Genomic DNA, 23032 nt, shown 5'->3' with positions numbered 1-23032 from the left:
TGGAGACAAGGGCAACTGAGATCCTACTCCCTTTTACAATAGGCATGATAATAAAATCGTGTGCATTGTCTGAAAGTGATCGCTTTTGGAAAATATATTTTTGCAGATGAACATTTGACATCTATAATATCTCTGTTGGTAAACTAAAGGGTCACCCTTCCTCATCATTATGGTCTGGGTCTTTTTCACCGATAAAGCACTCTAAATTATTCAAATAGACATAGTTACAGGTAATTCTTTCTGAACTCAGCCACCACTAGGGGAGCTTGGGAGAGTACTGCATACTGTTTATACACTAAACTTAGCTAATATAGTTGGTATGCTTATTTTTCCTTCAAGCTAAAGCCCCACCCCATTAGTTATGTCACCACCTCTGTCCAGCCCCTACAGCTATATTACCACCCATCTGCCATATACACATATACATACATATATTTATTAAAACATTAAGGAAGAATGAGGTATGTTTAAAGCATGTTGTCTTGTGCTGAACAATACCACAGGCAGAGGAGCAGACCGGGAATGAATACAGCAGCTTTTGCTGTCTATGTAGAGCTATGTTCTGCAACAGCTCTGGCATGGAACTGGCAGAAGTGCTGTGGCAGGGGAGTAGGCAGGGTGGGAGGGCTGAGGGAAAGCAATGCATTCTCAAAGCAATTGTAGTGTTAGGCAACTGTTCAACCAGTAAGCCCAGTGATTATCTGACATAGGAAGAGACCCAAATTCAAACAAAACAGAACTGGGTAAGCAATGTAACAGGTTGTGTTTGTACATTATAATTATAATGTATAATTGTCATGTCATGATCACCTGTGTGTTGTGGGTCCCTAACATGAAATAGTGACCACCACTGTCGCAACACCAGGACCCATAGGGGGAACGGAACAGTCGCAGAACAACCCTGATGTTGCCCAACATAGCCACAGACTGTGGGCTGTGTTACCCTTCAGACACCGCACAGCACTTTCTTTTTACCTGACATCGGAGTACCCCTTTAACTCTTTGACTATGCAGGGAACTTGTAGCACCCTATTAAAAATACAGAGCTCAGTACTACATTTTGGATACAGGATTAAATGGTGGAGCCTCCCTTTATGTGTCTGCATAATGATCTGTTTATTGTCAGTAATATGTAAATCCTCTTCTGCCTCCTTGCAGTTTACATGCCATAGACACATGATGAGGATGCGGCGGGGGGTGGGCTGTGCACGTATTATTTCTTTTCTTTCCTTGAGCCAGAAGGATATAATCGGTGGCATTTTTTTGGCTGTCGATGTAAAGGTTAAGTATTTGTAAGGACCAAATAAATATGAAATAAAGTAAATGAAACTTGAGTCTGTAGCCAAACTCCATAATAGTGATGCATTTTCTGAATCTCTCTCTTCCATCGTTGGGCCTGCTCTGATGCCATATGGTACACCATGGAACATTTAGCTTGTCAGATATAATGGATTGTCCTGGAAGCAGATTTTAGCTTTGAGCAGTGGGTTTCCGTTCTTGCATTTCACTCTCAGCTCCAGGCTGAAAAATGAAGAATCGTGGTGGAAATGCAAAAGAGGGAGACGTAACAGTGATTCCCCTTAAGAGATTGACCTATATGCCACCAAATTTTACCCACGTTAAGAAGCATTATCCATGTCATTGGCCATGGTCGACGACATGTCAGAATCATTTAGTTTAAGCCGGAGCGCGCGGTCGGAGTCCCCCGAACATTGCGCCGTACCTTGCAATTAACAACGTTCGCTTTTAACGTGCAACACATACGACCCAACTAAGCTGAGACGTTGAGCTTTACCAGGTGTGACCAAAACGTGCTTTTATGTGACATGTCGTGGCCACAACATATTTGTAGAGACAGCGCTAATGTTTCTGTTTAACTAGTGCATCAGATTTGAAGGTTGGAGATCTTCTCGCCTTAGTATCATTACAATTCATAATTTTTTTTTTTTAAATAATAACTTAATAAATTAAACAAATAAATAAATATCACATTGTAAATCCACCATGAGGTAAAATTCCCATTGCAAAATCTACATAACATGTGAATGCTACCTGCTCTGCCTATCTTCAGAAAGTGTCCGATAGATGGAGTAGGGGGTCATTTTATAGGGGGAACACATAAGCCCATGGGATATTCAAACCCAGAGCCATTGAGAATTGTAGTTTTGCAACAGCTGGAGGCATGCTGGTTGGCAAACACTGCCTTAATGAGTCAGCATATTTTGGCTACAAGTTTTTCATACATTTTTTTTTTTTTTTTGTCTTTTTAATCCCCACTTTCTAAAGGCCAAATTCTTTTTATTCTTCTGTTGACATTTTAGCTCCTTGTGTTTTTTGTTAATTTTTTTTTGAGTTTATATATGTTATTTAATATATAATAATAGTAATAATACAAATTTTATTATTATGAATAATAATACAAATTATTACACTTATTTATTTTATTAATTTCAGTTTTTACTGGAATCTACACAAACAAAATGATTATAAAATTCTATAACATATATATATATATATATATATATATATATATATATAGTTATTGTTATTCTTAAAGGGGTATTCCAAGAAAAAACATCTGATCCCCTATCCAAAGGGTTTCTGGGACTTTAGACGTGACGTAACACCACGCCCCTTGTGACATCACGCCACGCCCCCTCCATTCATATCTATGGGAGGGGGTAACGGCCGTCACACCCCCTCCCATAGACATGAATGAGGGGATGTGACGTCACAAGGGGGTGTGGCGTTATGTCATGTCTCCAGTCCCAGACGTTTCTAAAACTGGAGACGCAGCCTCACATAGAATGTGGGTGCTGCATGGAGATCCTTTGGATAGGGGATAAGATATTTTTGCCCGGAATGCCCCTTTATTAATTTATATGGGGCTGACCTATTCCATAGCCCTGTACCCCATTGGAGCTTACAATCTAATCTTAGTATGCTTTTGGAGCTTAAGAGAAAACCGGAGTACCCGGAGGAAACCAATAACCAATGGATTGTAAATTATGAGCCAAACAACTGTTAAAATATAAAGTCTCTAAAAATGTGCTATTCAAGGTTATAAGCTCATTGGGGGACATTTATCAAAGCATTTAGTAGGTTTTTTTTGCTGAAAATTGTCGCAAAAAAAGTCGCACGTGCGACTACGCTCTTTTTTCTGCGACTTTTTGCATGTTCAGTGTCCTAAGCAAAAAATAAAAATATTGCTTACCAAAGCAAAAAGTGATTTTTGGCTTGCAGTGGTCAGAGATTTATCAAGTGCGAAAGTCGCAAATAAGTCGCACCGCATGAAAAAAAACCTACTAAATCTACTCCAGATCAGACATGGAGCAGAAAAAGCCACTACCAAAGCAAAAAAATAAAAATTGCTTAAGTGAAAGAAATTTATCAACAGTCTGAAAGCAGTTGATAAATAAGTTGCACATAAGCAAAAAAATTGTAAGAAAAAAATTACTAAAAAAGGAATACATAAGCAACCATTGATAAATGTCCCCCATTATCCCTAATGTGTGAGGAACATTTTCTTCCTGTGTGCCCTGATGCTTAAATCATTTCCTAGTGGTGAAGAATGGATAGAGAATATGTTGGTTTCTTGGTAGATCAAGCTTCAGTTCGCAGCTTGGTTCTTTTTGGGCAACTGGATGATATGTGATCCAAAAGTACTGAATCTTTTAATTTTGGTTCTGAAGAACACTTTTGAGAAGCTTATGGAAGACAAGGAAACCAACAGCTGGTTTCTTGACCAAATTAAAAAGGGTACATCAATATCATAAGTGGCCCCAGCCAGAGGCGTAACTTGTAGCTTCTGGGCCCTGATGCAAAATTTGCAACAGGGCCCCATGTGCCAATTATAATTTAATAGTGAAATTATAATACTGACCTCTAATGGGGCAGATGTGTCTTGGGCCCCTTTAGGCATAAGGGCCCCAATGTGACTGCTACTTCTGAACCCACTATAGCTACGCCCCTACAGTGCCACTTGATGGGTTATTGGTAGTATCAGATGGGTCTATTGAAAAGAGAATATATTATATTATAATGTAAGTTGTGCATTCAGGTTCAGACAACGCATTTCGGGATGAAAATCTTCTCCTCATCAGGACGATCTAGAGTGTTGGCTCCAATGTGAGCGTTAGATGAGGGTGTCTTTTGCTGGAACCTAAAGGCTCTGTTCTAGAAAGAATAATATTGTCAGAACCAGGGACCAATATCCACCGGTACTTAAGTGGGCCATTCCAACCTGTTGTGTTGGCTAGTGGAAGCGAACTTGTCACGTAGAAGTCTGTCCCGATCAGCCCTGCCCCTCTTGCTGCTGCCTGCTGAAGTACAGTATGTTCTGTCTGCTGCAATAAAGCTACACTACTGAATGGTGAGTTCAGTCTACTGTTTTTTTTTTTATTTTTTATGTGCATATCCAACCTGGTCACTTTTACATTGTTTAGGATGTTGGAGGGCCCCAATCTCCGCCCCCCCCCCCTCCTTCCTCCTAAAAAACAAAACAAAAATGGGGGCAACCGACTGATTGATATTTAAGGGGTTGTCTCATGAATATAACCCCTGTCCACATGCTCTATTTGGTCAGAGCAATGTCATGGAGGGATGAGCTCTTCTTGGAATGCCCCCTTTTATGAGCCAGAACAGAGAATATGTCCTGTGAGCTCCTATTCTGGTGGACTTTAGCCATCCTTCTATTACAATCCCAGAAATTCATCTAAATGGCTGCTACATAATTATCAGAAAAATGTCGGCTGGCTATTCAAGTGAAGGGGACTGAACTGCAATACCAGCCACAACCAAGCGACAGAGGTGGCAGTGTTTGTTATTTTCATTAGGAGTGGGGAGGGGGGGTGAGTCAAATTTTTTTTTATTTTTTTTTGTTTTGATCATTCAGCTCAGAAACTGAATAGTATCACAGAGGTTTTAAATACATTTCCTGACCTTCATTTTGCGTCAAGCCTGTTGATCCGATCCCTTAATGGTTGGCAACCAAAATGTTATGTATGGGTGTTTTGATAAAGGATGTTGTGTCTTAGAGACATCCGGATACTTTTAGACTTTCTTCTATCAGTTATGTATGAGGCTTGTGGTTTACTCCATAGAAGTGTGTTTATTTAACACCGTTCCATTAATGTCAACAGGAAAAGTCCTATCATGTTTAATGAATTTGTTGTTTATGCCAATGGCATTTTTATTTAGTGGATGTTTACTTGTGGAAATGTTCAACTTCCTCCTGGTTACCTGAGTAAGAGTGTATTGAGTTTTGGGGAAGAAAGCAGATTTTCTTATATCACATAGTTATACATGATATGTGAATTTTGCATCTTTTGGGGAGTTTTTATTTTCTTCATATTTATTTTATTTATTTTTTTACCTATTATTTTGATTATTATTAATATTCACATAGCAATTCATTTCACAATGCAAAAAAGGACAAGTAAATAAGGTATGCAATATGACTAGGGACCACCCCTAGAAGGCTCCAACTATACACATTTATTTTTCTCATTATTTCTTCAAATATTGTTGCATTTGTTGCATCTGTATATCCATAATATGCCAGTAGGGGCAGAAGTTTTTTTTTTAGTACAGAAATGGAAGTTCTAGTGCAGGGGGCCCAGAGGCCTCTTTCCAAAACCAATAATATAAACAGCACATGGTATGTTGGAAGGGGGGGTTCTTGTTTCTGTTAGGCTGGGTTCACATCACAGAATCTCCGGCCAAAGATTCCAATGTCGGTCGGCGCAGACTAAATCAGCATTGGTCCAAACATACATTGCCAGTCCCCATAGACGGCATTGTATTCCGCACTGTATTCCGCATACAGAATGACAGCGTTCATTCTTTCAGCGGATGAATTCCATCATGTGAACTGTGCAGCGGAATCCCACTCCACAAATTCGGTAGTGTAAAGAAGGCCATAAAGATTTTGCATTAGGACCCGGGAGCTTCAGGTTACATATCAGGAGGCCAGTTTGACAGGTTTACAATTCCAGAATTTAATTTTTGAAACTTTTTGTTTGAGCCCAATGAAGTTTATTATTTTACATACAGTATTTGTACATAAATGTTACAAGTGATTGAAATGCTTTCATTTAAAGAAGTTCTCTGCTTTGGACAATCCCTACTTGTTAGAATGGTCCTGTGCAAATAAGCATATAATGCAGTGTCCTCCTGCTGGGACCCCCAGTTATCGGCTTTAATCGGGGGGGGGGGGGGGATTCCAATATATATTTTTTTATATTTTGCTGGAGGCATTTTAAAAACAAATTATACTCAATTACCCCAGTCACCTGCAGCCCCCAGTCCAGTGCCCACCTGTCTCCCTATCAGCCAATCACTGACTACAGTGGTGTCCCGCCTCGAGTAAACAAGTAATGCTGGGGTGTCTCTTAATAATGCTAAGGATGCCAGATTACCCCTTGTGAGCTCCATAAAGGCCTGATGTCAATGGCGATAAGCTCTGTACAGCACTAGAGTATTTGTTGGTGCTATATATCCAACAGGAACTAATCTCTGAGCTATAATACTGACTGTAAGATTAATGAGATATAAGAAATGTAACCATGTATTACATTTGAAGGGAATGTTCAGTACAAGAAAAAAAAAAAAATAATAATAATATATATATATATATATATATATATATATTTTTATATATATATATATATATATATATATATATAATTTTTTTTTTCAGAAACAGCACCACTCTAGCACCACTTATCCAATGGTGGCATGTGGTAATGCAATAATAGATACAACCTACTGGTATATTAAAAATGCAATTATCGAAAAACGAAGGTAAAGAAAGACGTGGATCACTCACCACAAATCCAATGCTGTGCACTTTATTCAGAGGTGTTGACAGTGGCTATATCATTGACAGATGGAATGACAGGGCAGTAGGTGTTATGGAGCCCTGTCCGGAGCGACTGCACCATTTCATGCCCTCTGGGCGTTTCCTCAGGCCCAAAGTTGACAATTCCGGGTCTGAGGAAACACCCAGAGGGCGTGAAATGGCGCTGTCGCTCTGGACGGGGCTCCATAACACCTACTTCCCTGCCATTCCATCTGTACATGTTATAGCCACTGTCAACACCTCTGAATAAAGTGCACAGCATTGGATTTGTCTATGTTAAAAATGACCCCGTTTGTGCTGTATCCTGTGCTTTTTTTTGTGGGACCATTTCATTCAGGAACAAAGAAGGCACCATAATTCCAGACTGTGTACCCTTTTCCTTCTCCCTGAGGTTTGTGTATGTTGGATATTGTGGTGTTCTTAGGTCACTGTTTTGAGTGTACAGAGGAGAGACTTTAAGCAACAACAACTATAAATGCTGTTCGGTTTTGTTTGTGCAATTTGAGATGACAGATTGAAAAGAAAAAATAAGTAAATGAAATAAAAATGACCCCGTTTCTGGAAAACATGCCTTCATTACCGACAATACCCGACAATCCTGTTAAATCAAATATTATTATTATTATTAATATTTACAATTTAAAAGGAATTCTATAAAAAATAAAAATCTTGGTCTGGAAGATAATCTGTTAGAAATGTGTCTAATTTTGGTGGAGAATCTATGTAATATTCAGGGAGTTTTGTCCATTGTACGTTCATTCAGCTGCTGCTATTCCCCAGGTCCTGTAAGAACAATAAGAAGGATGAGGGGCTTCCCATCAACTGTAATGATTAATATTGTAAGTAGGACAATGGCACACATGATTTGTCATCATATATCCAGTTTGCAGATTTGCTTGCATTGCATAAAAGAAGGAGAATAAGGTGCCCTAAGTTACCTTGGGGAGACAGATGTTACAGATAAGTCCACCTTCTACCTTTTGAAAAATTTCTTTAAAGTAATGTTTCCCAATCAGGGTGCATACAGCTGTTGCTGCAAAAATACAACTCCCAGCATACCTGGACATGCCGAAATGCACCCTGGATGGGAAACACTGCTTTAAGGACTCCTAATTTCCCACACACAAAAAAAAAACAACCAATGCCTTGCGATATGCTAAAAAAAAACTTATTAGATTGCAACACACATTACAACCACTGGGTGGTCACATATAGACAGTGTGTGGTGCAAGGCAGATGTTGTTGCCCTAGGGGCAGATGGTATTAACCCGTTGTGTTCGTGATGCCAGAGCGTGGTTTAACCTTAACAACCCGAAGGTATACCGCTGGATCCTGGCCTAGGCACGGGGGCAATGAAGACACCGACGCCAAGTTACGGACAACGGTAGCTTTACTGAGGGTGGACAGCTGTTGCAATCTATGCAGTACAGCCAGGGCCCAAGGAGGTGACCAGTGACACAGTGACCTTGCAGGTTTTCTGGGACTTGTAGCAGAGAGGAGAAATTAGTGCAGGCCACGCTGGATAGACAGATGACTTGACTGACAGGACCGTGACTTTAGCTTACTTTAAACTTGACTTGTTGCCTCCAATGTTCTGGACACACACTAAGACGACTTGACTGCACTCGACCTTAGGAACAAGAAAGTGAAGCTAGCTCCACCCAGGGTTTACATGGGGGAGACTAGCAGGGTGCCCATAAGTCACCTTTAGGGACAGCTGGTCACTAGTACCTCCTGGGTAACAATCACATGATACATTTATTAAAGATACAACGATATAATACACAAAATATTTACATGGTGGAAACAACTGCAGGGGGCCCTGGAGACACTGAGGGACACTGTTTGACAGGGTAGGAAAGGTATGGGGGAAAACGATCCCATACTGGGCCATCACAAACTCCCCATCTTAATTACTGTCACCCTCAATGCCCAGTCCTGAAGGGCGGAGGACCGGAGTGCCTACTTGGGCCAATGACAGTTCGTGGGGCATTTTTTTGCACAATGTCCTTTCCAGGTCTGGGAAACAGCAATGAGTCCATACATGTTCTAAACGTGGGTGGAGATTTTTGACCTTGTAATTTCCTTCTCAACACTTTCCAATAACTATATACATAGCAACTTTATGAGACATTTTGGATTGGGCTGCCTGAGGCTATCTACCTAATGCCTTGGCTACTAGGGTCCCTTGGTTTAACACACTTCCCCCCAGAACTCTTTACATAGACTCCAAACATCATGTTACATTTAGTTAACTCTGTCTCTACACGTGTGTTGTGAAGCTATCAGGAAAACCTTCTGGCCAGTAAAGTATCCTGCACACTGGGACAGGAGAAAACATCAGACATACTCATTAAAGACATGGATGGACTTAAAAATATACAAATATACAAGGCTACAGTCCTATCTAATCATTGACATTGGATTAGACTAAAGTAATAATAGTGTACTGACTATACTAGACTGTGTGTGGTACTTAACTTTTATTTATTAATTAATCTTTGTACCTTGCTGAGAGTTGTCCTTGGGTGGACTTTTGGGACATACGCTTACATACATACACTTCAGGAGAGTCTGGAACACTTGCGTCTTCTGGAGCTCTCGGTACAGTTAGAACTATGACGGGGTCTTCCTCAGCCAATTCAAGAGTTAGTACAGGGTCCGAACTTGCAGGACTCAGAGTCGCTGATTGTGGTGTTGGAGATACTGGTGACTGAGTTTGCACTATGGAAACTGGTGTATAAACTGGAGCCAACAGTGACAGGACTGAAGCTGGAGTAGAAATTAATGTTGGTGGAACCAACCACGAGGCTAGTGAGACACAGAAGACCACAGGCTGACTTGGGGAAAACATAGGGAAGTTCATAGATGGATGAATCTCCTCGCCTGTGACGTACTCTCTTGCAGGTCTAACAGCTGGAGGAGATGGTGCGGTTAGCACTGGCAGATCTTCTTTTAGACACAGTTTGATTCGGGTGCGATGAACAACTTGTGGCTCATACCCAGGCTTTTGTACTTTATCCAATTCATGAGTTCTTGGAAACTTCTGCAGCCTCACTTTAGAGCCCAATTGAAGTGGTTTGGCAGAAGCATGATGGTTATAATCCTCCTGTTGTCCCTGCTGGGCCTTGCCCATCTTCTTGCTAACAATTTCTTTGGCCTCTTGGATTCTTCTCTGGTTGTCAGAGACCCACTCCAGGGAGGCTTGCGGAGAGTTGTTGAATGGGGGCTTGGAACTCAAATGTTCGGTCTTTAGTCAGCTGTCCATGGTGTCCCATCATCAAGTAGAAAGGGGTGTACCCCGTAGAGCAGTGAACTGTGTTATAATCAATCTCCAATAGTTCAGGCAGCAGTCGGTGCCACTCTTCTTGTCTTGACACAGAAGCTGCTCGCAACATATGGATAAAGACTTGATTGATGAGTTCACAGAGCCCGTTCCCCTGGGGGTGATAAGCAGTAGTCTGGAGTTTCTTGCAGGCATGGAATTGACACAGCTCTTGGAAGGGTTGGACCTCAAAGGCCATTTCACGGTCTGTTAGGACAGACTCTGGACACCCAAGGGTTTGCACCCAATTGGAGTAGAACATCTGGGCCGCTGTCTTGGCTGTGAGGTCTTTAACAGGTACAACGACAACCCATTTGGAGTAGTGATCCACCATGATGAGAGCATAAGTGTACCCGGACCGGGTAATAGATAACTTGGCATGGTTAGGCTTTTCACTCTGGGTGGAATGGAGGGGTGCTCTAGCATCCTTGCTGACGTTAGAGACTGCACATTCTTTGTGACGTTACAGACTGCACATTCACTGCACCATTTCTCAATGTTGCTCCGCATTCCGATCCAGTAGAATCTGCTCCTGTCTGTAGCTTCTGTCTTGTGGACTCCAAAGTGTCCCGACTGATCATGTTATGCGTTGAGAACCATCGCCGCGTCTCTTCGGGGAACCAGAATCTGATGAAGTCGATCACCAGAGACCGGATCCAAAGAATTTCGGCACAACAGTCCCTTGTGCACAAACAGTCGCTTCCTCTGTCACCACAGACATTGGTATCTTTTTCGCCAGCAGGTATTCCAACAGATCCCCCATGACTCGACTTTCGTCTTGAAGAGTCTTCCAGATGTATAGGCCTTCTTGAACCTTTTCGGACCTGGGCTTGCCATCCCAGAGGGTGGTCACAACATTTTGTTTCACGAGCCGTTGATAAAATGAGGGCATCTCCATGTCTTCCCACACGTCTTCGACAGGGGGTGCTTCGCCGGCGGTTATCCGAGACAGTACATCGACATTGACATTCGACTTGCCTCTTCTGTACTTGATGGTAAAACTATAATTGGCGTTGTTCGATGGCACCCAACTTGGCGGTGTTCAGGTGGGCCAATGGGTTATTACCTGTGTAGACATTAATGTCGTGGCAGCCAAGTAGTCTTTGAACTTTTCAGTCACGGCCCATACCAAAGCGAGAAGTTCCAATTTGATTGAGCTGTAGTTTGCATCGTTCTTTTCGGCTCCTTGCAGGTTATGACTGGCATAGGCAACTACCCGCTCCTGTCCTTCCTGGACTTGGGACAGGACAGCTCCCAGACTTTCGAAACTGGCAGCGGTATATAACCGGAATGGCTGACTGTAGTCTGGATACGCCAGGATGGGTGGTTCTGTCAACAGACGTTTAAGAGCTCGGAACGCTGTCTCATGCTCTTCGGCCCATTCAACAGGTAGTCTTTCATTGTAGTAGTTCTTCGCTGTACCCCGTAAGACAGCTGTGAGGGGTTCTGCAATCTGGGCGAAGTGGAGAATGAAGTGGCGGTAGTAGCCGGCAAATCCCAGGAAGCTCCTGACATCTTTCACCGTGCGCGGGGTAGGCCAGTTCCTTACAACTTCCACCTTTTCAGGATTGGGCTGGACTCCCTCAGCACTGACATCATGATCCAGGTAGTGTACCTGAAGTTTAAGCAAGTAACACTTTGACGGCTTGGACTGAGGTGACTGACGTGCTCCTGGTAGGACTTGGAATACACAATGACATCATCCACGTACAATAGGACACTTTGAAAATTCAGATGGCCCAGGCATCTTTCCATCAAATGCTGGAACGTAGCAAAGGCATTACACAGACCAAACGGCATACTTTTAAACTCAAACAGTCCCATGGGTGTCAGGAAGGCGGTCTCCTCCCGGTCCTCCATGGCCATGGGCACTTGCCAATATCTGCTGGTTAAGTCCAGGGTGGAGAAATAAGTAGCAGGATTGAGGGCTGTGATTGACTCCTCGATCCTTGGCAGAGGATAAGCGTTCTTATGTGTGACATTGTTCAGTTTCCTGTAGTCAACACAAAAGTGGATGGTTCCATCTTTTTACTTGACCAGGACAAGTGACGCAGCCCAGGGACTCTGACTTGCTTGGATGACGTCTGTCTCTTTTATGTCGGCCAGCATCTTCTTGACAGTCTGTCTTTCCTTGACAGGTGGGCTGTCGCCTGTGTGGATTCGGTGTTGAATCATGGACGTATGCCCGGAATCTGTGGGGTGTTTCCTAAAAGCTTTATGGTACCTTTTGATAACATTGATGGCTCCCTTGACTTGATCCCTTGGGGTAGTGTTGTCTCCAACTTGGAGTTGTGCCGACCAGGGCTCGGGAGAACTCATACTGGATCCTGCAGCCACTTGGACTGCATGCTGTCTGGCCACCAAACGTTCCATTAAGATGTCTTTTGACTCCATGAGATACAACTGGGCTACTGGGGTGTATTTCGGTAACACAGTAGCAACATCAGACAAGATGACTAAGCGGATTGGAACTCTCCCGTTGGTAACAGTAATAAGGCTTCTCGCAGCTCGAACAAGAGGGTGGTATTCTAGTTGCATAGGCTCCAACAGGGCTTGATAGTCTCCATTCTTGATTCTGGGACGTGCACGACACCAGATGATAGTCTCTGTGTTGGGTTACAAGGTCACTGACCTGTTCAACAAATACCTGGTACAGTCCTTCAAAGATCTGCTCTACAGTTGCCTTCTCGGAGGTTGGCCAGGTGCGGACTTCCGCTAACGCTGGTCCTTGTAGTTGTCCTGTGAGCAATTGCACTTGTTGATTAGGAGGGAAAGAGTAAAAGATAAATAAACTCAGGATCCTTTCCTTGAAATCCCTCAGGGTGAAGGGGTGTCTACTGTAGGTAGGGGGGGACAGGGTTACCCATGAATACCGATGCAGACAATGGAACACCAGGGTTGTTAATGTGGACTGCAGGCAAAACTGACAACATTCCGGACACTGAGGCAGGTGATGATCCCACTGCTGGAGATGGAGGGGCACCGTCGCCCGGTTATTCTGGAGAGCTGGGTTCTGACATCTGGTTGGATTTTGAGTGCGCTGTCACTTTATGAAGAATAAGGTGCTGTCCCCTTTAAGAAAATTTCTGAAGTGCTGCAGCAGCTTGGACTTGGCTAGTGGGGTACTGTAATCTGAAATGGATGCTCCCCCTCTATTTTGCAGGCACCCGGTATTAATTTGCTGCTGACAATCGTTAGTGTTGGCAGAGCCTGCGCTGCAGTGGGTGCTTGATAGAAGACAGTGGAGCTCGGAGCAGCCACCGGTGCGCAGGGAACTTCCTGTTTTGGTCCGGTCGTCAAAGTCTTCCCCATGTGCAACACAGGACGGCTCTTTGGTTCCTCCTCGCTGTGCTGAAGAGGCGTCACTGCTGGGGACTGACAAGACGGAGCTGTGACCGCTCACCCGCACGGGAAACACCGGACCAAATTAACCTTTCAGGTACCGACTCTTTATACTCCACAGTGGCAAACAACAGTCTTTTCTTCACCTCCCCCTTCTATTTCACAAGCGCTACGAGTAAAACACTTTTACGTACACTTTCTGGCGCAAACTTTATGCACATCGGCATGCAATTTTCTTGTAGACAATATTGGACACAGTTCAGATTAGGGGGGGGACTTGTGGCATAAGGCACACACCCGTATCCTGTTTGTGAAGCCAAAAGTAGTGGTAATGGCGGGGTGTGGTGCAGGGCAGATGTTGTTGCCCTAGGGGCAGATGGTATTAACCCCTTGTGTTCATGACACCAGGGCGTGGTTTAGCCTTAACCACCCGGAGGTATACCGCTGGATCCTGGGCTAGGTACGGGGGCAAGGAAGACACCAACACCAAGTTACGGACAACAGTAGCTTTACTGAGGGTAGACAGTTGTTGCAGTCTATGCAGTACAGGCAGGGCACAAGTGACACAGAGACCTGGTAGGTTTGCTGGGACTTTTAGTAGACAGGAGAATTTAGTGCAGGCCACACTGGATAGACAGAAGACTTGGCTTGACTGACACGACTGTGACTCTTACCTTGAACTCGACTTTAGGATGCAGGACTTGACTTGAGGCTGCAGGACTTGACTTGTAGCTGCAGGACTTGACTTAAGGCCTCCAATGTTCTGGACACACACACAAGATGACTTGACTGCACTGGACCTCAGGAAGAAGAAAGAGAAGCTAGCTCCACCCAGGGTTTATATGGGGGAGACTAGCAGGGAGCCCATAGGTCACCTTTGGGGTCAGCTGGTCACTAGTACCTCCTGGGCAACAATCACATGGCACATTTATTAAAGGTACAACACACAATATAATACACAACATATTTACATGGGAGAAACAACTGCAGGGGGCCGTGGGGTCACTGCCTGACAGGGCAGGAAAGGTACGGGGAAACACCATCCTGTACTGGCCAACCACATATATAAACAAGCAACTCTTGACAGAGTTTTGCATAATCATAGTTATCTTCAAAGTTGATCATTTTATGCTACTCATCTCGGGTTATCTTGAGCCAAGAGGAAAGGTTAGGCCTCGTTCACATTGTCGTCAGTTCTGTCAGCAATCTGGCCAGAACGACAGGAATTTGTGCAAGCACAATTTTTTTTCCTCCGGTAAACTCCTGTAAAATTACCAGATCACCAACGGACCCCATGCAAGTGAATGGGATACGTCAAGACTAGGTAGTAGCCGTTTGCATCCGACCCGTTTCTGGGTCCAACCTGCTCTTTTTTTTTGGAGCTAATCGGACCCTTAAAGGAGTTCTATAATGCACCTTTTTTTAAGACCATAACGTTCCTCTCTGCTTTACCTTTATGCGCATGTCTTCCTTTCTGAAATTGGTTCAGCCGTTCCTCTGCCACATCGCCGCAAATTTCCCGCACTTCCAGGTTATGGAGCCCTGGAGGATGACGTAAAAATCGTCATCCCCCAAGCTCCCTTGCTTCTGTTTCCTGTCCCTCCGTGCCTCCCTCCTCATCCCCCCTCCCCTACCCAAGTCTCTCCCCCCCCCATTCATTTCAATAAACACACCCCTCACTGCAGCCCATGCCACTAAAGCCGCCCCTAAATTCCTTTGTGAATCTCCCTGTTAGTTACGGGAACGTAACTAACGGGGAGATGATTGGCTAATATTAACACATCATGAGATCAGTGCGCAGGCGCGGACGGACGCGGTTGATAGGCTGGGGGCATACAGAGGAGTTTGCACAGCCCAGCAAATCGGGGCTGTGCAAACGAAGAACATATGAATATGCAAAGTGTGGGAGTGACCCACAGGAGGCTGGGGCGGCCGGCAAACAGCAGGGAGGATCTTAGAAATGGTGACGTTTCGTTACCAAGATGCCCGCAGCAGAGCGAATGCAGGGGGTACGAAATTCATCAAGGAGAATCAGTGGCTGAACTTCTGGTTTCGGAGAAGTCTGGTATTACTGCAGATATCGTAATGGAGGTAAATGACAAATTTATATAACTTCAGCAGAGGTTTATCATGGTCTAAAAAGATTTTGTTCTGGAGTACTCCTTTAACGGGTCGGAGGCAAACAGCAATGTGAACCTAGCCTTAGGAAGGAAACCTCTCAGTGCTTTAAAATCACAGAAAAAATATTTTTAGTATAACCAGTAGAGGAGCACGTTTAGGATGCATAACAGCAGTTAAGGCTATATTCACACTATGGAATTTCCAAGCAGAAATTTAAATTCCAGACTCCGCCGAAAGAATCTGCTTGGATATGCATTGGTGACTACACATATCAAAGGGGGCCTAGCGCTGACCGTGCATGCAATGTCCATAGTGGGAACTTAGATTTCAGAGTGCACTGAAATTCTACTCCGAAATTCCAGTGCTGGCAATGGTATTCCACTGCATGGTACACATTACATTCCGCCACAAAAATTCCATTGCCACAAGAATGATCTTACCCATTCTTTTGGTTGTATTTGCCTGGAATACATCGTCGTCTATCTGGACCGCAATGTACGCACAGTTCTAGTGCCGACTGATTCTGTCCCTCAGAACTGCAGTCACTCTTTCCCTTTAGTTTTTGCTTTGTGTTGCAGCTTAGCTCTAATCAAATTGATGCAATACCAGAAGTAAACACTGAACAAGAGTGGCACTGTTTCATATTGCATTCAACCTTGTGTGCTATTTGTTGTCCTCTGCTGATCAGTGCCATTTTAGGGTGTAGGCCCCCTGGTTAGGAAACACTGGTGTAATCCATCATACATTACACATAGTGGCATAATTGTATAGTTTTCGTTGAGAAGACCACCCCTCACAGAAGACCAGTTTACAATGCCGTTTAGAGTGGTCTACTCTAAGAAGTTTCACTGTACTATATTTTTGACGCATATATAAAAGATCTGAACTAGGAGAAAGGTTTTCAACCAGTCTCTAGTTGTCCTAATACTTTATCCGCTCCCTCATAGAAAATACGTAATGTTGTACGTAAAGGATTTGTCCTTAAAGTCAGGAATTAATGCACACACAATATAAGTGGCTCATAATGTGGATGTGATATAGTAACCGCGCACATTTTTTATGTACATTAATAATTTGCTCATCGGTAATTTACTAACCTCTCTGGAGATTTGCAGAATATTATTCTGTTCCATCTACCCAGTGCCAGATACATATTAATATAATTTGAAGAAAATCTCATCCTTAGAAAGCAGGAGTAGCTCCAAAACTGGATTTATGCCCCTCTTATTTCCTGAACATCTGCTACTCACGCATATATTTTTACAGGGGATCTGTTCCTGATTGTTACCCACTTCCACTTAACCTATAGAGTGCCATAAATGTGCGTTGGTAAAACGTCATTTTATAGAAGAAATATCATAAAGTTTTATTCTACAATGTACAAAAAAAGCAGAAACTCTGTATTGTATATTATATTAGATTTTTTGTTTCATTTTTTTTTTACAATTTATATGCAATTTTTTTTTACTATGTTCTATTATATTTATTTTGTTTTTGTTTTATTTTTCAGTATTTTTAACTTTTGCTATTATTACATGCTTTTTTTGTGTGTGTTTTGTTTACTTTTTTTGTGACATTTCCAACAAGGCCCCTCCGTTTCAATGATTTCATCTCCTTAACAGAACATTACACTGTTCGTTGCAGATGTTGATATACATGGGGGCATCAGCCTATTGTAGGAATTGTTAAAATGTTAGTAATTTTATAAATGAGGGGCCATATCCTATCACAAGAATTGTTAAAATTTTAGCAATAAAATAAATGAGGGCATCAGCCTATCATAAGAATTGTTCACGTTATTATTGATATAAATGGGGGCATCATCCTATCGCAAGAACTGTTTAAATTTTTAATTATGGTATTAATGGGGGCATCATCCTATCCCAAGAATTGCTCAGATTGTATTATTGATATAAATGGGGGGCCTAATTACAAGAATTGTTAAACTTTTTTATTGATATAAATGGGGGCATCATCCTATCACAAGAATATTTTATTAATGATACAAATGGGGTGGGGGGGGGGATCCTCCTACCATATGAAGGGTTCGAATTTTGTTAAAAAATGTAATGGGGGGCATCAGCTTATCACAAGAATTGTTCAAATTTCATTAATGATATAAACGGGGAGCCGTATCCTATCACAAGAATTGTTCAAATTTATTAAACCAATGATCCAGCGTTCCCAATCTGTGCAGAGATATACAGATGAGTGAATAATAAATTCTATCATCAGTTGTAACTAAATATTTGTATGATGTTTTATAACAAAAAAAATAAAAGGGAACTGAGTGTGTTTGTAGCGCTGTACGGTAGTACGGCCATTTGCACCCAAACATCTGGTGCGGATAGCTGTAAAAATGTTTCTGTATATTTTGAGAAACCTGTAAGAAAAAAAAAAAACGTCATTAAGGCCATGGCACCTCCTCGGCTTCATGTACAGAGAACGCCAGATGTGATTTTCAAGCTGAAAATTTAGCATAAGACCATTTTTTTTCCTCCTCTTCCCCGGATTACACTGCTGTTTGTGGTCGTAGACAACAAAAACTCCTTGTGGCTCCATTTTTTACTTTTATTTTTTCAAACATGAACTGAGTAGTTGTGTGTGCCGTATACTTATTGAGCAATTAATGCTACTAGCACGCCTTCTTTAAGTAGCTTTAGCCATGGGGCTTGGCACTGCCACCATTGTCTCCGTGCCAAAAAATATCCGCAGCGACTGCCGCATACTAGCACAAGAGGTTTGTCTCGAAAAAATCCGCAGTGATTACGTCTGGGATATATATCACTCCGGTCGCCTTTCTGTTAATAAATATGTCCTGTTTTGATGTTGTGTTGTTGTTTTTTTTTTTTTTTTTCTTCGCTCTGTTGCAAATTTGCATCCAAAAAAAAAAAAAAAACAACAACACACAACCCTCCTCCATTTGCTTCATCACAGATTTGTGCTTTCTGGGAACAATGACAATGCCAGACAATGCAGACCGGGGGATGTATACAGGGAAGGGCTCATCATCTTTGAGTAGAATTTTTTTTTGTCTATCTGATTGGAAGAGGCAAGCTTTGGGAGCGATGGGTTAAAAACAAATATAGAAAAATACTAAAGGAGTAAACAATAGCCGTCATTTGCATTAGACAAGACACTTTACCATTGCCATCAACCAGTCATGATGATGCGTGGTTCACGAGATGTAGAAATAAAATTGATTTTGTAATTTTTCCCCAAATTTTTTTTTGTATCCTACACGTATGTTCGGTAATCGGGATCCTTGACTGCATAAATGCACAGATCATTAGCAAAGGAGCCGTAGGAAAGGACGATAGGCTTGGATTTCATCAGATGGATTTCGAGAGAAGAATTTACAGGATTCGATTTTGTTTATTTATATTTGAATTTAAACAACATAAATTAAATAAATAAATAAAACTAAAAAATAAGAATACATGAATGAATTCCAATAGTCTAAAAAAAAAGGGGCATTGTTTTTCTTTCTTTCTTTTTTTATTAGGAAAGGGACAAAGTTTTCCCTGACATTATCCTGCTGAAACATTTGATTTAGTAAACTGTGTTTTTGATGGTAATAGAGGAAACTGCAGATGAGATCTTTACAAAGAGCATAATCCTTTAGAAAAAAAAGTCAAGCTCCTGCTGGCTTCTGTGCCTCTTTGGTACCTTCCAGACTTCTACAGAGCTTTGGACTTGTGCCCGTTGATGTCATGGAAACACTGAAATTACTGAGAATGATTCATGTCTATGCTGTTCTCTTATCCTCCCCCACACAAACAGGAGGTGCTTATGTGACATATATATATATATATATATATATATATATATATATATATATATATAAAATGTGTGTGTGTGTTTTTTTTTTTTATATATATGTGACTATGTATTCAGGCTTTTTGTGATTGTATAACATTTTCTTTGTACTGTTTGCAAGTTGTGGTTATGATAAGTATGTCTGATGTAATAAAATATATCAAATATGTAATGTAAGTCTGATTTAATAATCAAATATATATTGACAGACAGATTATAGATTATTGATAGGCATATGTACTGATGAACCATAACATTAAAACCTCCTACTTAATATTGAGTCCTGGTCTGTCAAGTCTAGGACCCTACAAGATCTCTGAATGCGTCCTGTGGTATCGGCCACCAAGATGTTTGCAGTAGATCCTGTGTGGTCTTTGATGGATTTGACTTATTTCTCCAGCACATCCCACAGATGATCAATCGGATTGAGGTATTGAATTTGAAGGCCAAGTTATCCCCTTGAGTGTAAACCGGGACATTAGCCTACTGTAAGAGGCCACTGTCTAGGGGATACCACTGCCAGCAAGGGGAAGACTTAGTCTGTAAAATGTTTAGGTTGATGGCATGTGTCACATTAATGTCCACATGATGCCAGCAGAACCTTGCCCATCACACTTTGTTTAGAGGTGTTTAGAGGAAAGAAGGTTTCTACACCAGCACAGACGGGGGTTCTTTATTGTAAGAGCAGTGAGACTATGGAACTCTCTGCCAGAGGAGGTGGTCATGGTGAACTATGTAAAAGAGTTCAAAAGGGGCCTGGATGAATTTTTGGAGAATAATAACATTACAGGTTATGTATACTAGATTTATAGGGACAGAAGGTTGATCCAGAGATTTATTCTGATGCCATATTTGGAGTCGGGAAGGAATTTTTACCTCTAATATGAGGGTTTTTTGTCTTCCTCTGGATCAACTCAGTAGGGACTCATTAGGGTTATAGGTTGAACTTGATGGTCTTGACTGGTCTTTTTCAACCTTATGAACCATGTTGCTATGTTACACTGCCCCATTGAGTTGCATCCTGGTGCCATATCCCTTCCTCAGGGAAGGCCAACAACCTGGCAATGTGCATGGTGTAAAAGGAAGCATGATTGATCAGACCAGAACGACCACTGAGACCCCCGCCAATCACCAGAATGGAAGAGAAATGTCCCCTGTAATAAAAGGAATAGAACACACAAGTGCAACCTAATTCTCCCCTTTCCTATGGAGAGGGGACAACAGTAAATTTTAAGTTATTTTTTTTTTTTTACATATTGCTATTGAGTTTTAAAAATAACATAGCCAAGACATAACCTGGACAATACCCCTATAAAGTTAAGAAATGACTCAGAACAATTACATAGGCATGAAATCTAGCAAAGTATAATAAAAAACAGAGAACCAAATTCCCTAAAATCCCCATCAGGTAATATAACCCTCTAAACGAGACAGGATACTTCATGCCCAGATTCAGAAAGCAACAAAGTGAAAAAAGGGATGGCAAAAGCGCAGCATGGTCAGGTCCGTCCCCAAAATTAGTGAAAGAAGGATTAATCAGCCCATACCATATCCCAGAGACCCTCCCCCAACAGCAACTCCTCACTGTATTAAGAGCCTTCCCAAAGAGCCAGCTATTGCCCTCGTGAGATACCAGGTCGTATGCTTGAAAACAATCGTCACCGATAAAATCTCATCAACACTAAGAAACTTGACCAGGAAAGTCCTCCATTTCTTGAAAAAAGCTTTTGCAGACTTTGGTACGGCCCAACTCCGTCAGATCTAAAAACATATATCGTGTGACATGCGTCAGGACCTCCCCAACCGTAGGCATAGCCAAAACCAGCCAACTCCATTGCAGAAGAAAGCTGCAACAAAGTCAAAGAGCATGTCTTGCTCTGGAGGACCCAGCAGGTCCATGCATCACATGGACAGCCTATTGTAATGTCTTATTATTACCCTTTCATTTGTTTGTATCTTGTAATTTTATCATATCACATTCACTTACTTTCTTTCTTATCTTCTTTAAATACCTTTGATACACATATGCTGATCCTACCCCAGTTTCTAAAACTGCTCCTTGAAGATTTTAAGTCCTTCTAAATATATTTTTTATATTTGAAAATGTCAAGGTATTCTGCATTTCTGATTACCGCTGCCATGCCATGACTACGTCTAATGCTAGTATCCCTAAGAGGGAATAGATTAAATTTATTTTTGTATCAGTCTCTTCATAAGCTGAACAATTAATTTGGGCTCCGCTTTTATGGCCATGTTTCCAATAACTGCTTATTCAACAATAAGGTTATAGAATGTTGATCAAAAGTCCTGGGTAATCTGGGTAATCTTCCGTAAACCTACTATAGGTGAAATGAAGCATTACATGATGCCCATTGAAACCAATGAGTTGGTCATGTAGTGTATGGATATATTGGGTCCTTCAGCATGGGAAACACTCTATGTAGCCATTATTAACTCTAGGTAACAAATGAGGGATTCTGAATTCTCTAATAGGGTAATGGACAATGGGCCTCATTTACTAAGGGTGTCAGGTTTTTTACTTGCAGCATTCCTCTTTCTTTACTATAGGGAAAAGTCGGGAAAATTTTCTGACCAGCTTTTTCTAGGTGGAAATTTGCCATTTATCCACAGGATTTTTTGTGAATTCACTAGTAAATAGGTCGGGTTGTGAAACCACGCCCATTTTTGTCAACCACGCCCCTCCGTGACAGACCACGCCCCTTTTTGGCTTTTCACAGTGCAATGTTGGGTTTGTCGGATTTTCCTGGCGCACACTGTTGCACACTGGCAGAGACTGGTGCAGACATATCTCAGACACTCTGTGCCAAAAAAAAACAGACAAAAACTGGTCGATTTCAGCTTAGTAAATGAGGCCCAATAAGTTTTCTAAACCAGACAACCCTAGCTGAATCCAGGTGAGATTACAGAAAAAAAGTTCAATTCAACAAGAATATTGAGGCACATTATAAGATGCCGAGAACAATCTATCCATTCCTCAGATTGAAGTTCTTGAATATGTTTGTTGATGGAATTGTCCAGTTTACAACTCGGGGGGAGTTCTTTAGATTGTGGGTACTACTGCGAATCAGGAGCCCAAGGGTTAGCTTAGCCTAAAATGAATCGTCAAGGGAAGTATTAATAAGCACCAACTTCCATAAAATAGCTGTCTACAGATGGGGTTACACATCCACTTATTATCCTCTTTAAATGAATCTTTCTCAGCCTTTTGGCTTAGGTCAAGTGTAGTATCTGTTCTCATCAGTGGCTAAGGCAGGGTAGCTGAGACAAAATGGATCTACACATGGAGTGGAAGCTTTAGGTGTACAGAGGCTTGTCTGACAGCTACCTCAAGGCAACCTGACCCTTTGGATCTGGTCATTGGGTGCAGGTAGGGAGGGAGCCCTGGCCTTTTTTATAGATACAGCCAAATGTCCAGTCTTTATGACACAGCACACATCTAGTAATTTATTTATTTTTTTGTCACTGTGTGTTCACTTTACACACTAGTTCGTCACAAGAATCTCTCCGGGTGTGGTTCCCTTTCGAGTTTTCCTTCCTGGAGG

At 41.9% G+C, this 23032-nt stretch overlaps 1 protein-coding gene and 1 non-coding gene across 2 annotated transcripts in view; both read left to right on the top strand.

Annotated features, from left to right (window-relative positions):
• Window positions 1-23032, top strand: part of TCF4 (transcription factor 4) — a gene marked incomplete in the record, with an annotated part of 501923 nt that overhangs the window by 195998 nt on the left and 282893 nt on the right.
• LOC130344226 (U2 spliceosomal RNA) lies at window positions 22680-22862 on the top strand. The gene has a single exon (XR_008883212.1). It is a non-coding gene; the product is annotated as a U2 spliceosomal RNA (small nuclear RNA).

The sequence above is a fragment of the Hyla sarda genome, chromosome 1, assembly GCF_029499605.1.
Source record: "Hyla sarda isolate aHylSar1 chromosome 1, aHylSar1.hap1, whole genome shotgun sequence".
Classification (NCBI taxonomy): Eukaryota; Metazoa; Chordata; class Amphibia; order Anura; family Hylidae; genus Hyla; species Hyla sarda.
This window is presented reverse-complemented; position numbering and strand designations above follow the sequence as displayed.